The sequence below is a fragment of the Pezoporus wallicus genome, unplaced genomic scaffold (genome assembly GCF_028554395.1).
Source record: "Pezoporus wallicus isolate ANWC-B61680 ecotype Strahan unplaced genomic scaffold, APGP_CSIRO_Pwel_v1 contig_5485, whole genome shotgun sequence".
Classification (NCBI taxonomy): domain Eukaryota; kingdom Metazoa; phylum Chordata; class Aves; order Psittaciformes; family Psittacidae; genus Pezoporus; species Pezoporus wallicus.
The window spans coordinates 6,096,842-6,110,300 of record NW_026641550.1 but is presented as its reverse complement, the minus strand read 5'-3'; positions in this window follow the sequence as shown (position 1 = coordinate 6,110,300).

The window sequence follows — 13,459 nt, the reverse complement described above, 5'->3', positions numbered from 1 at the left end:
TTTCAATTTGTATTAAAGGAACTCCCAGAACAGATGCTCATTCTGCTGGGAACTCTGAGAACACGGTATATGGAACTCTATCCATTTTGTCCATGTAAACTCTAATTAGAAGACTTCTCAGTTCTGAAGAAGGCAAAGCAGTAGGAGGAAAATAAGGTTCAAACCATGAGGTGTCAAACCTGAACAATGCTGCATTTCACCTGTACGCTTTTTAGCTGAGATTTTCATGCCCAGGTCTATAGTGTTTAATTTGAAGAGCTTCAGGTCTCAAAAGACCAGACTCAAAGAGTGAAGGGTAGAAAAAGGGAACTAACATGAAAGAAAGAAGAACCCAACTGCAAAATTATGTTCACTCTGTGATTTATTTTTTGGGGGGGGGGGGGGGCAGAAGGGAGAATGACTCTTTTTAGGAGGGACTTAATTATGAGGGGATCAGCCACTAACAAAAATATCACCAAATATTTTAGTATGGAAAAAGGCCTGTATTCTCCACTTGTTCTTTAGTTTCTGTTGGAGTGAATGCAGGAAATAAGATTTTGGATCTGTTTTCAGTTACTTCTATATATTGCAGTGTTATGGTACTTTGTGTGATTTCTAAATTTCTGTTATAATCAAAGGAGTCCTGGAGTTGTTAGGAAGAAGAAACACAAGAACTGCTATGATGACTCATGCCATTAGTATTCTGATATCCTCTCTCTGACAGCAGCTCAGATCAGATGTTACAGAGGAAGGTGCAAGAAATCTTTATGCAATTTGAGATAATGTGCTTATATATTCTCTCTACCACTAAACAGTTAAAGCTGGCTTATACCTAATAGGTTAGCCTTTACTTACTTATACAGGATACTTGTATCCTAGGGATCAGTTCACCTGGTGCTAGGCATTCTCCAGATAAATAGAAACAGATGGTTCTTGTCCCAGAGATCCTACCTTTTCTCTATATATGAATATCCTTTCTGAGTTTTCCTTTTATCTCACTTAATATAAATGCAGGTGTTCTTATTATGTCTGTAAAAGTGTTATCGGGCTTTGAAATCTGCTAAACTATAAGACACGAAAGTAGCTTGTGGCGGTAAATTGCGTAGACTGGTTAAGCTCTGTGTACAACAAGCATTTCTTTCTGAGGGTGTCATCTGGACACCGCTGTTATGGAAATACATTCCATTTCGCAGCCTCTCTGTGATATTTTATTCATGCTGTACAGGAGAGAGTAAAGGACCAAGCCCTGTATTAGCACACAGGAGACAGCTCTTGCAACAAGCACCCATTGCAACCCTTTGGGCTTTGAGAACTGAAACGTCTTACGGTTTCCTGCCTGGTCTCTTTGATGAATCAACAGCACTCAGTGAGGTACACTGTCAAACTGCTCATAGCATGGAAAAGTTCACCCTTCGTGTATCATAAAAGAGCATTGTTTACCAACATGTCACCTCAGTGCTGTATGTCATGAAATGCTATACACTGTACCACAGTAATACCTCTCTGATGAGTCAGTCTTTTCCTATTGTACTAATTTGTGCATAAGTAGTTCACCTTATATACATTAACATTTTTTTTTTCTTTTTCTTAATGTAATCTCTCTACAAAGGTCATTTTTGGTCACAACCTACTTCACATAGCAAATATTGGTTGCAGTGCCTCTTTGTCTGACCTTTGAATGGAAAGCCTGTGAAAAGTCCAATTGTTTGGCGAAGAATTGTTTGAATAATAAGTTCCAGACCTTTGAATTTAGTCCCTAACATGAGCTTTGTTGCCAATAAAGGCTAATGCTGCCTCTTGTACAGATTTTTTGTTTGCAAGGTTTCCCAGGTAGTTGTGCCCAACCTATTGCCATGATACCCCATCTTGTGAGGTATGTAGTGTGTGTAGTTATGGTCTCATTACCCAAATATTTATACAAGATCTCTAAGATTCTCTCGTGTGTTGCTTGTTGCCCATGGTATTGACCCTGACCAAATCAGGATATGTTACTGCTAGAGAATACTGTGCTATAGGGCAAAAGGTTAGAAATGCTCAGCTCCTTCATGTGCTCAGGATGAGGCTTCACCAAGTATTTAGAAGGACCTATCATTTATCTTTACTGTCCTTTGGTGGCAGTCACATTAAAGGCACGCATGGAAGTGCCACGTTATCCCAGCTATTGTTGCCAAAGTTGTGCTCTGCAGACTGTGAGGGAGTAAAATGATGAGCTTCTGTAGACCTATATAAAAGAGCAGCCTGGCTTTCTCTGGGAAAGCTGAACATGAACAGACTTCTCACAGCGCTGTTTGTGTGTGGTGCCTTTTGTTCCAGCAAGAATGAATGGTTGCGTGAGAAAATATTTTTAGTTGTAATCCCAGTTTATATAATAATCAGAAGCAAAATGAGGATGTAGACCCTGACTTTCTGTTTCCCAATTCTTGTACCCTGTATGGGCATTTCTCCTGTTCTGATTCATTGCTTTCCCATTTTTATTTGGCTTAAATGGGAGATATTATGTAGGTTTAAATGCATAGTTTGTTAGTCTATCAACAGATTGTTGGGTTACCCCCACACCCATTGCACAAGAGCCATGAAAGGCCCATCCTCATGAGCCCAGGGAACACAGTGGCAGGCAGGAACCCAAATTAAAGCCTGAGAGGAAGGGAGACCCTGTCTGACCATCTCCCAGGGCTGTCCCTGCAAAGCCTCAGCCTCCGTATCTGGGTGTGAAACCCATCCCCATGAGACATGGGGAGCAGCTCTCCAAGTTACCTCCTGGTCTAAGGGGGGTTGCCAGCTGGGGGTGTGGAACACATAAGGAAATGTAGGGCAAGAGCTTTTGGGCATTGCATAGGATTTATTATGGGATGTTTAGGGGAGGAACCAAAGGTAGGACAAAGAAGGGATTTAAGAGATTTGGGCAGTAACAAGTGTGGGATAGGGGAATAAAAGAGTTCATCTGTGTAAAGGGCTGCTGGTCAAGATGCTTGTCTGGCAAAGCCCTATATCTCACCAGCACAGTCTGTTCTGCCTCCTTACTAAACTCCACCTTCAGCTGTTTTCCAGTAAGGAACTCTTAAGTCCTTGTGTGTGTGGGGTGGAGGTTGGTCTGTGATGCAGGAATGAGTGTGGGTCTGATTGCTAGGAAAGATGATACCAGATGAGCCAGTGAGTAGATAAAGTGGGCTGGGGGCCAGAATGGGTTTGGAGATCTCTGAGGGCCACCTTTGGATGTGAGAGTAGCTGCATGTCTGTAGGTACAAGATCACAGGAGTCCTGGACACCTCGGTGAGTGTGTGTGTGATGGTCTGTGTACCAGCAGCTGGAGTGGGGCTGCAGCCTTGACAGATCGTATGCCAAGGTAGCAGCAAGTGGGGAGAAAGGGATCCAGGGATGGCTATTGGATCGACTGCCTAAGTCCTTCTGCTAGAGGGCTCCTCCTTATACGTATGTATATGTATCCCCACTTCTTGGACCTCCTTCCTGCTCAGCTGGAGCAGGGAGCAGGAAGAGGCTGGTGGGTGCTGTCAGTGTATGTGTGAGTGCTGCTCTGCGTGTCTGATCTGTATGTCCAGCAGTGTATAAATGTATATTTGTGGTGTATACATGTGCTCTGTGTGCACGTGTCTACTGGAAATACATGCTCAGCCTCACTACTGGTTGGACCCCGGGGCATGGAGTGGCAGCAGCCTTGCCTCTCACAGGCTGCCAGATTAGGTTTATTTTCCACTAACACAAATCCTTAGAGAAAAGCACTGGAAAGCACACATCACACCCTTGTTACTTTAGTTCTGCTATCCTTTTTTTCTGTTTTCTGACTGTCTCTTTGTATTCTGTATCAAACTGAGTAACCAAGGACCAGGTCAGTACAAATGCATTTGAGGATGATTTGAAACAAAACTGAGTGGGATCACATGATTGTAGTCAGTCTTTTCTGCTGCTTCCTCGCTGGATAAAATCGCTTTGTGCATGAACACAACGGTAATGTCTAGCTTCTTTCTTGTCACTGTCAAGGCTGCTGGTCATGTTGCAAATGCACATTACTCATGTGGATGATGATCTTCCGACTGAGAAGCATGGAGGGAAGCATAAAATTAAGGAGCTATTCTGGCAGTGATGGTTGCTTAGGGGAAACACCATAATACATCAATAAATACACAAAGATTTTCTTTTCTACCTGAATGATTCTTTTACTGTTCTCATATGTATCATGCCTCTGTCTGAACATTTTGAAGAACATTCCTTTGCTCTGCACTGTCCAGGCTGCTCTACCAGCTTCTAATGAAAAAGTGCTCATCAGAGATTGACATGCTTTACACAGTGCTGGTTCACCTTTACCAATACAATGAACACAGAACAAGGTGCAAAGATTGTCCATGCAGCCAACAGTCCATAAGCTGACTGTTTATGAGGCATTATCTGGTGGTTATCCGTAATCTGACAAAATAAAAAAAAAAAAAAAAGTTAGGGATGTCAGTTCAGTCTTGGGGTATCTGATCTGGGACATTTTAAGAGCATAAAACCAGTCACACCAGATCACACCAAGGATTCCCACAGCCCTAAATTCTGTTTCTTGCAGATTTAGCCCAGTGGTAGATGCATGTTTAACATGCACTTGTTGATGCCTATATGCTGCAAAGTGCCCAAGGCCAATACCTCATGGTATATCAAAAAGCGTATGAAGAAATGCTTATTCTTACTCCCCAGAATCCCTTCACAGCTTTCAACTCAGGGACTTCCAGTCTATTTTTGTGTTAGACAAATAACTGTGTCAATTTGCATTTCCTACTCTAAAAGCTTCCCTGTTTGAGACCAAACCAGACCTATTCTTGCTGGGACATGTATCAGCTCCTTATGAAGCCTACGAATTCAATTTCATAACCAATTTATAATTGATAGCAGAAAGAAATCCCTGCCTGCACTTTTTCAGAAGCTCCTGACATCAAATCACCTTTGAATATGAACTTATTTTCTAGGTCATCGATTCCACTTCTGAACATTTTACTTCCTTTGGTGCTTGTAGAATGAAGTCATCATTGATTATTTTCATGTTGTTAAAATGTGCTCTTGTGGTCTACAGGCAAAGCTTTCAGAAATGAAATTCTCACTAATATTCTCCTCCTTCTGTCACTATATGCTCATAGATTAAAGCTGTTTGTCTTTCCTCACTGCACTTTCAGAACTGCCAGGATATTGAAAATATGGGTCAGAATTTAAATGGATTAAAATACAGAGAAAGACTTGGCATAATAACTATTTTTTGTACATGTCAAACAACCAATAACCACAATTAAAAATATGTACATCTAGAAAGGTTTTACATTTTTATAATAATAAAAGTCAGTTCCACAAAATACAAGGTGGTGTAATACAAAAAAAAAATTTGTATCAAGTGTAGTTTTTCTTTCTTTTTTTTTTTTTTTTTTTTTCCCCAGAAGTAGAGCACAAAGCTTTCAGCAGTGGTTGAGTATTAACATTATTTGATCTCAGGGAACAGAACTTATTTTATTCAACATCCCAGTATGTGTTAGAATTAGATAAATTTAATTCACGCCACTCTTATCAGTAATTGAATATAAAATTTGCTTATAGCCTAGAAAGAAGAAATATATATCTCTGTATCTTCTGAAGTATGCTGAGCAGTACTGTTTGCTGCTAAATACCACGTCTCCCAAGTATTATTGTTAAAAAGCTTGTTTGAGAAGATAACATCTGATAGCTATCAGTTGTATTTACTTCAAAAAATGTAGTCTCTAGGAATCAATGTCCCAGTATTTAGCAAATGAATGACTGAAACAAAGGCACATGAACACAAAAGTGGTCTCACTGCACAATTTTATAAGCATATTTTTCAGGAAGGCATTTTGACAGACTGTTACCTTTCAATTGAAAGTATTTGCAGTTAAGACAATCACATTCTGTTCTAAATGTCAGCCAACAGGATTGCCAGCAAAACAGAAGCAAAGACAGTTGCCCTTAGAACTCACATAAGTCACTAGTTAGTAACTTTTTCTTCTACATTATCTTTAAACTGGTCTATCTTCAGTATCGCCAGCATTCTTATTTGTTATTTCATAATTAGAAACAAGCTTAGGGTCTACAGCTTTCATGACCATAGGAAAGAGTTCATAAACTAATTGGATGGATTCATATTTTCAAAAGTTGCTCATTATTTTTAACAAAAGAAAAACTCTAATTGGACAACATAATTGAAGTTTCTCTTCCCTACAGCTCGAGGCATGCATGGAATTCGTTGTAAGAAGAGGAACAGATATCAAGTTGTCGTGATTCCAGTTACATAGAAATATAATGAGCAAATTAAGATAGGTCAGAAATTTCCGACTCTGCCATAAAAGGGAAAGAAAACTTTTTTTAGAGATGATTACTCCTTTCTGTGAATAAGCTTATCCTTTCCTAAGAAAAGTCGAAGTAAGAAACTATAGATAGGGTAGGTACGGAGAAGTTAATGCATTGTGTGTGGGTTCTCTCTCTGTGTCATTTTTTAGGGAGAATTTTTTTAGGGTCAAAGTCAGTGATTTTGTCACTTGGCAGATCCAGTACTTATCACTCCTACAAAAAAGGAAGGACCTTTTGACACAGAATTCTGCCACCCTGGTGGCATAGAGTGTTTTTCTGTGAGGAGGCATGGAGTAGGTATTGGCTTCTTTCACAGGCCTGAAGGGAAATTAGCTCACAGATTATCTGCTTAGCCTGTGTACTTGTATCAAAGACAGCACGCTCAGGGGAGGGGAGGCTATTTTGTCATTTAAAGGAAAAAAATGGTTCCTGTCTGAAAAAAAAACAACTGTTCCTGCTTAAAATATATACATGTGTGGGTATACATATATATATCTGTATGGATATATGCACATGTACTTTGATTAATACCTTCCTAGTGTGAAAACTTGTGGGGAGTGAAGGCGATAGGATTTGCAAAACTCCACAAAAGGTTAGTTATCTTGCACTGTCATTGTTTCCCCAAATGGGTAATACCGATTGTTTCATGAAGTCAACGAAAAATTGCTGGTTTCAAGAAATGGATGAAGTGTGACAATTGGTTTTCCGAAATGTCTCACAGTTACATGACATGTTCTTAGCAGGATCAGAAACTTGTTAGACAAGAGGCAGAGCTCATGATACTGTGTTGTGAATGAATTTTTTTGCATGAATCGGCTCCCAGACTGACACTTGCCTAGTGTATTCTTGAATGCAAAAGAAAAACAATAATCATTCTCTGAAAGCTGAGACGTGGTAAGTAGACTGCTTATTACAAATATTTTTAATAAGCTCATGAAAAAAAGATATTTTATTCACAGAACCCCCTCAAAATTAGCTGTAGTTACCTTTACAGCAGATAATGAAACTGCTAAAAGAGCTGGTAGAAACAATACATTATTTGATTAAACTAGTATAAGTAAACAATCCAAACAAAAGTCACAAATGTTATACATCTTTAAGGATACAGAGGACAGATATATATGAAAGGCTCCAACAGCCGCATTTGCAGCTTACGGGCACTACAGTGGTTCTGAAGTGAAGGGATGAAGCATGTGGAGCATGAAGACATTAGTGAAGACATAAAACCAGCAAGGATTTGGGAAGGTGCATTTGTAGGAGGAGAAAGAGGTTGTTTGCCTGGTGCAATTTGGGAAACTAGCTTGAGCAGTCAGTAGTGAGCTAAGGATCTATGAAACCAAGGCAGTGCAGAGGAGACGAAACAGACAAACAATATATATAAGTTTAGGAAACAGAAAGAAACAAAATGAAAAAGTTATGTCCTTGGTAATGAAAGAAGAGAATTTTGAACTTGATTTTGTTTCTGTGTGAAAGAAATGGAATTAAATTGAAAATATGAAGAAAATTAAATGAAAAAGGTATCTGAGCCTCTTCTAGGAGAGCTGTGTATATTAGCACAAAATAGACATATAAATGCAATACTGTACACAATACTGTACATAGAACAACCTCTTGATTCAGGATCACCGAAACCATTAAAATAATTCTCAATTATTTCCTTTTTTTTTCAGCATTTGCTTTCTTTTGGATTTCATACCTGATGAGTGTTTGATAATGCCTATTCGTAGATAGCAAAATATCTCAATAGCCTTTAATGCCACAAATGAAAGCATGTAAGATCAGTCTGAGATTGAGGTAAAATCCAAGTAGTCTAGAATCTGCTTGTAACTTTACAGCCCAAATAGCATTCAAGTTTTTCAAAAGGCAAAACAGATATGCAGAAATGGGTATTCTTGTATGAAAGTATCTCAAAATTATGGTTGATTTACAGCTGACCATAGCTGGGAAGAAAAAAAAAAACCGAACTGTAAAGTTTTCTACAAGATATATACTATAAAAGTAGAAGTCAGATAAATTATCCATATTTGCAGAGGCTATGTTGCATGTTCTGCAGCTTAGCAAGGAAAACAGTAATTTGCATAGACTATTTTTGCATGTGCAGTTTTTGTGGGAAAACTGTACTACTGTGAAGGAATTCCAGTGTGTTTTGTAGTCTGTGTGAGTCATGTGCAAGTCATTAAAGTCAGAGCCTGTCCATTGTGAACCCATCATTATTGTGTAGGCCAAGGTTAAAAAGAAGATGTCTGGTTTATGATTCCACTCACTCTTTTGACTCTCTATCGTTTCTAGTAGCCAGGAAAGAAGTGCTTGAGAACTGACAATTCGTTACCATTTCCAAAACCTCAGCTCAACATCCATTACAGAGCATCTCTTCGAAAACTTTTTTAGCTAATACATTATATTTGCACCTGACAGCATTCACAAAAGTTAAGAAAAAGAAAGAAGTGTAACTACAAAATAGTACCTGCACAACTCTAGCTTCAAGCACAGAAAATGCCATTTCCGTGTCTCTGCTGAAGGTTCTAGAGATTCAGGAATTCCATTTACAAAGAGGATCATACACTCTGTGCATTAATTACTATTGTAGACTAAGGAGAAAACAAAACCAAACCAAAAAAAAGGAAGTGACATGCCCATGAAAGAGCACAGGACCATGTCTTTTGCTTGAGGAAACCGATTTTTCATGTGCCATCAACATGGGCTCTTTCACTTGACTTGCTCTGTATTTTTCACAGAGCTTTAACAACTACTTTAATGTCAATGTTCATTTGAGGCCAGTATAAAACCATCTGTCTCTTCCCATAGATTTTTAAATCCCTAAATGACCTCCAGATAGTTTTTAGAAGTTTTTCTTTTCTCTGTAGTGTCCTCAGAACCACCAACCCACTGCCTTTTAAGTATCTCCTCCCTCTTATTACTGAGGCCTTCCAATTAACTGGCGACTGGAAATACTGTGTTCTGTGCATCAGTCTTAATTACTATTGTGGGAACTCATTCTCAGCAGGCACTCTGTGAGTCAAAACCTGCATTTTGTAAGAACCCAGTTCCCTTTTTAAGCTGTTAGCATGTAGGTAACATAGCCCTTGACCTTATTCTGCTATCCCTTTACCAGATGTTCAGAAAGGTTGTGTTTGTTGTTTTGTTTTATCTTTTTTTAACAACAAACCACTCCCAGTTTTGTATTCAATTTGAAAATCGTATTTTGGTAGGTGAAAAAATGATCTGTTTGTGAAGCTTCTTTTGCCTACAGCAGGAAGTCATTACTGGGCAGTTTCAGTGAGTACTGGCATCCCATAAATAACAACTACTTCCATGAGCATCAAAACTAATGAAGCCTATGGATTTGTCTTGTGGCTGGGTTCCCAGCTGCTTAATAACTTGCTGCCTCTCACTGAGGCTTTTCTTTCATCTGAAGCATTCATAATGTCCCTCTCATGGTTTCTCTGGTATCTAATAAAGGCTGAGTTTGTGCTGCAGTCTTTCCTCAATGAAGAGCCTTATACCATCTCCCTTCCTGACATAAGTACCCAGTTTCACAAAACTTAGACAATAACTTGATAACTTTGAGACAACTGCCTCTCTGTGAGACTTCTGTCAGGCCTTTCAGCTGAGCCCTGTCAACAGTTTCAGAAGTTACTGGATTAGGAATCAGGAGAGAGAACAATGTATGTACCGTATTTACTTAGGAAACCAGGCTCAGTGTTCTGTGTTGGTTTTTTGTTTGTTTTGGTTGGGTTTTTTTGTGAGTTTTGTTTTGTTTTTCTTCCCAGGAACTGAGGCCAATCTCCATGTCTATTTATTTATGTATGTCTATCAGTTTTAGCTAGTGAGAAATAAGTTAGCAGCCTCTGGGTTTGACGATATGATTGTAAGAGGACTGCATTGGTAACCTTCTAAACTATCCATGTCCATTTCCCATAGGACAGACTGTAATTACCCCTCAGTGTCATAAATTCCCTTAAGTTTTCTGTTCCAGGCATCTTGCAGTACCAGCTGCCTGGCAGAGCACTGCCCTCAGATTGCTTGTGCAGGCAAACTAAGTAGGGTATGAGTTTTAATACAGCAATTTCCTTTCTGATGACTACTTAAACTCCTTCTCTGTTGCAAAGAATTACTGATGAAGAACAGTGCCTCAGCGAGTATCTATATATGTTGTGGCATTTTCTAATTCCAGCATGCCAATTCTACTATCATGTATTGACATTCGTGCTTGCTCAGCTTTGGCTCAGTAACCATTTTGCTACCCCAATTTTTACGTGAATCTTTTCAGATGGTCTCTCCTAGATCAAAGCCAACTTCTATGCAAACTTTCCCACTCTACATCAAAAGCAATCTGCAGAATTTGTGGTGAAACACCTCATGCCAAACAAAACAAATGCGGCAATGTGTGGCAAACATAAAACAGGTATTTAGGCATATGATAATACACACTCCTTTGCTAACAGAATCTGACAGAACCCCGTAGATACAGAAAGGAGAAAAAATATTTGGCATCATTTCATCTAGAACTTCTTCTTGCATAAACAGTAGAAAGTATTCCTTTTTATATGTTTATGTATTTTTTGCTATTTGAAGCATTACTTCAGTGAAGTGTTTCATCTCTTCTTTAAATGTGAGAAGCTATTTCCTCTATTTGTCCCATCACTCCCTCGGGAAAAAGCATTTCAAATATTATTTTAGCATACCCTTTACCATGAGCTTTTGCTGGGGTCTCAAACTCTTATCCAGCCTGACCCTTCCAGCTCTGCTCTGTGAAGAGCTTCCTTCTGCCTTGGAAGACACCCTTAAAATCTTTCTCGGTTGTTCTGTTTTGAACTTGAACTGAGATCAGCCTCTTTGTGAGAGCAAGAACTTGCTATAATTTTCAAGTCAGTATTGGGTACTTTAAATATAATACTATTGCGAATCAAATGCTTCATGGAGACAGAATTAGGGGCTTAAAGTAGTTTCTTTGCTGTCAGTCTTTACTTCAGTGCCCCATTACTTTTGAGGGCACTACACTGTCTTCTACATCTTTGTCCAATTACAATGGATGAAGAAGTACCCTGTTTACTGTCATGTCTCCATCTTCTACTGTAAGTATTGCGTTTTGCTATGATGGCAATTTTTTTCTGAACTAAAGGTGCTGTTGTCATTCTGTTTCGCTTTATGTACACCAGCATGCTCTGCTAGTACTTCCAGATTCACAAAGTCATATAGTTCACTGAAGTTCCTCTATCTTATGACTAGCAAGCCAAGTTTAGCTTGTGTTACTTACCACAGCATGTGCTGTTTTTTTGCACTCTTACTTTGACCTCCCCATGTCTTCCTGCCTCAAACTTCTTTTAGCAAAGCTGTATTATTGGAGCATTGTCTGTTCTCTACAGCTGTTGTTCTGGACAAAATAATTTCTTGATACCAGATTCTGATTATTTTGCCATGGACTAATTTTAGCCTGCTTGTTGCACTTGAGCTCTTATGCATGCTCTCTCTCAGATTTTCATCCTATGCCCCATTAGAATTTGGTCTTTTATTAGGTCCTGAATTGCCTCCCCAGATTATCAGTTTCTCTTCTCCTTTTGTTTGCAGACTCCACTTTTCTAAAGTCTTTCTGTGTTCTTTGCTGGGTATTTACATACTTTAAATGACTAACTTAGAAGTTTTGTTCATGTCCTACAGCTTCCTATATAGTCAGTAAAGAGAGAGAGGAATTCCTTATGAGGACAAATGTAGCATTTAAACTGGGCTCTGAATTACTCTTTAAGGAGTCTTCCACTCCCAACACTTCCTTTCCTCTCTCTTTTCATTAATAATCTATGAAGACCCTCTAATTTAGCTACCTGATTTATAAGAATAAATTTATGCAGTCTGAGTACTCCTAAACGCACAACACTGTATTTTTCATGTGTTTTATTTCTAGATGCTATAATGTTACATTTTATAAACTTATATAGTTAGTTTTTTCTACCTGAGCTAGCTGGAAGCTATTAAAATCATGCAGTAATGTTACCCAAAATAAAGCTACCTTCTGACCAATCATCCTATTTTTGCTGCCATCCACTGATTTAACCTTCCACAGTTGTCCTCTGCACTGTACCTCTCCTGCAGAGGTTTTAACTGCCCCATCCCTTTACTGAGGTTATTTTCTTCATTTGTACCACTACTCCTGGTATCACATTCTGTAGTTAAAAATATAATTCAGAGCCAAATATCTGACAGAGCTCTGCTTCATTCAGCATCTGACTGACTGATCAGTACTGTCTGCCATAAGTCTCTGAATAATCATCTCAGCATCTACTTGCAGCTGGCTTACGCCCCAGGTTCTTAAAAACCACAGTTATTCAGAAGCAGTGCTTCTCCAAAACATTGGTATTATAAACACAAATACATTCTTCAGAGCAAATCTAAAGAAAGGTCCAAAACATAAAAGTCACAGCCTTTGAAGCCTGTTCCAACCCTGGCATGCCAGTTTCTGATGGTATTAGTCTGCATTCCGCAGTACCTAATAACCGTAATCAAAGAGAGGCAGTATCATAGGGTGCATTCTGCAAAGCAGATTCCTAAAGCACTTTAGCCAGATGGCTGTGCTAATCCATGAAGACTAATTTACAAAACAAGACAAAAATGTTCCAATGTTAAGAAACAAATTGTAAATAGGGGTACTAAAATGGATGTAATTTTATTGGAAGTTATGTGGAGTTCCACTAAATTATTTTCTGTGCTCTAACAGATGTAGAAGTAACTACTATTTACATACCATTACATGTGCAATTATGACTTTGGAAGATTTGTATCATTCATACTCATGGCAAACAACTATTGAACAGAGAGTGAGGATTTTGAGTGTGGAGTTTTGTGCTTCCATCTTGCAAACAGTTTATTGAATAAAATCTTATTTTATTCTAAACATTTTTAGTTAGCATTCCAATGACTCTTTTACGGCTTTTGTCCCTTCACCAGAGTTAAATAAAGCAGAATTAACTAAAAGGACTACAAGAACGCAGGAAATTCTATATTAGATGAAAATATATCATACGGAATCTGGCATGCTGCTACTCCATGCCTCTCCGTATGGTGAAACAAACTGTGCTGATCAGGTGCAGGGCATCAACAGACAAGCATCATGGCCAGCTTCTGCTTTCCATAGGGAATCCTTTGGAAG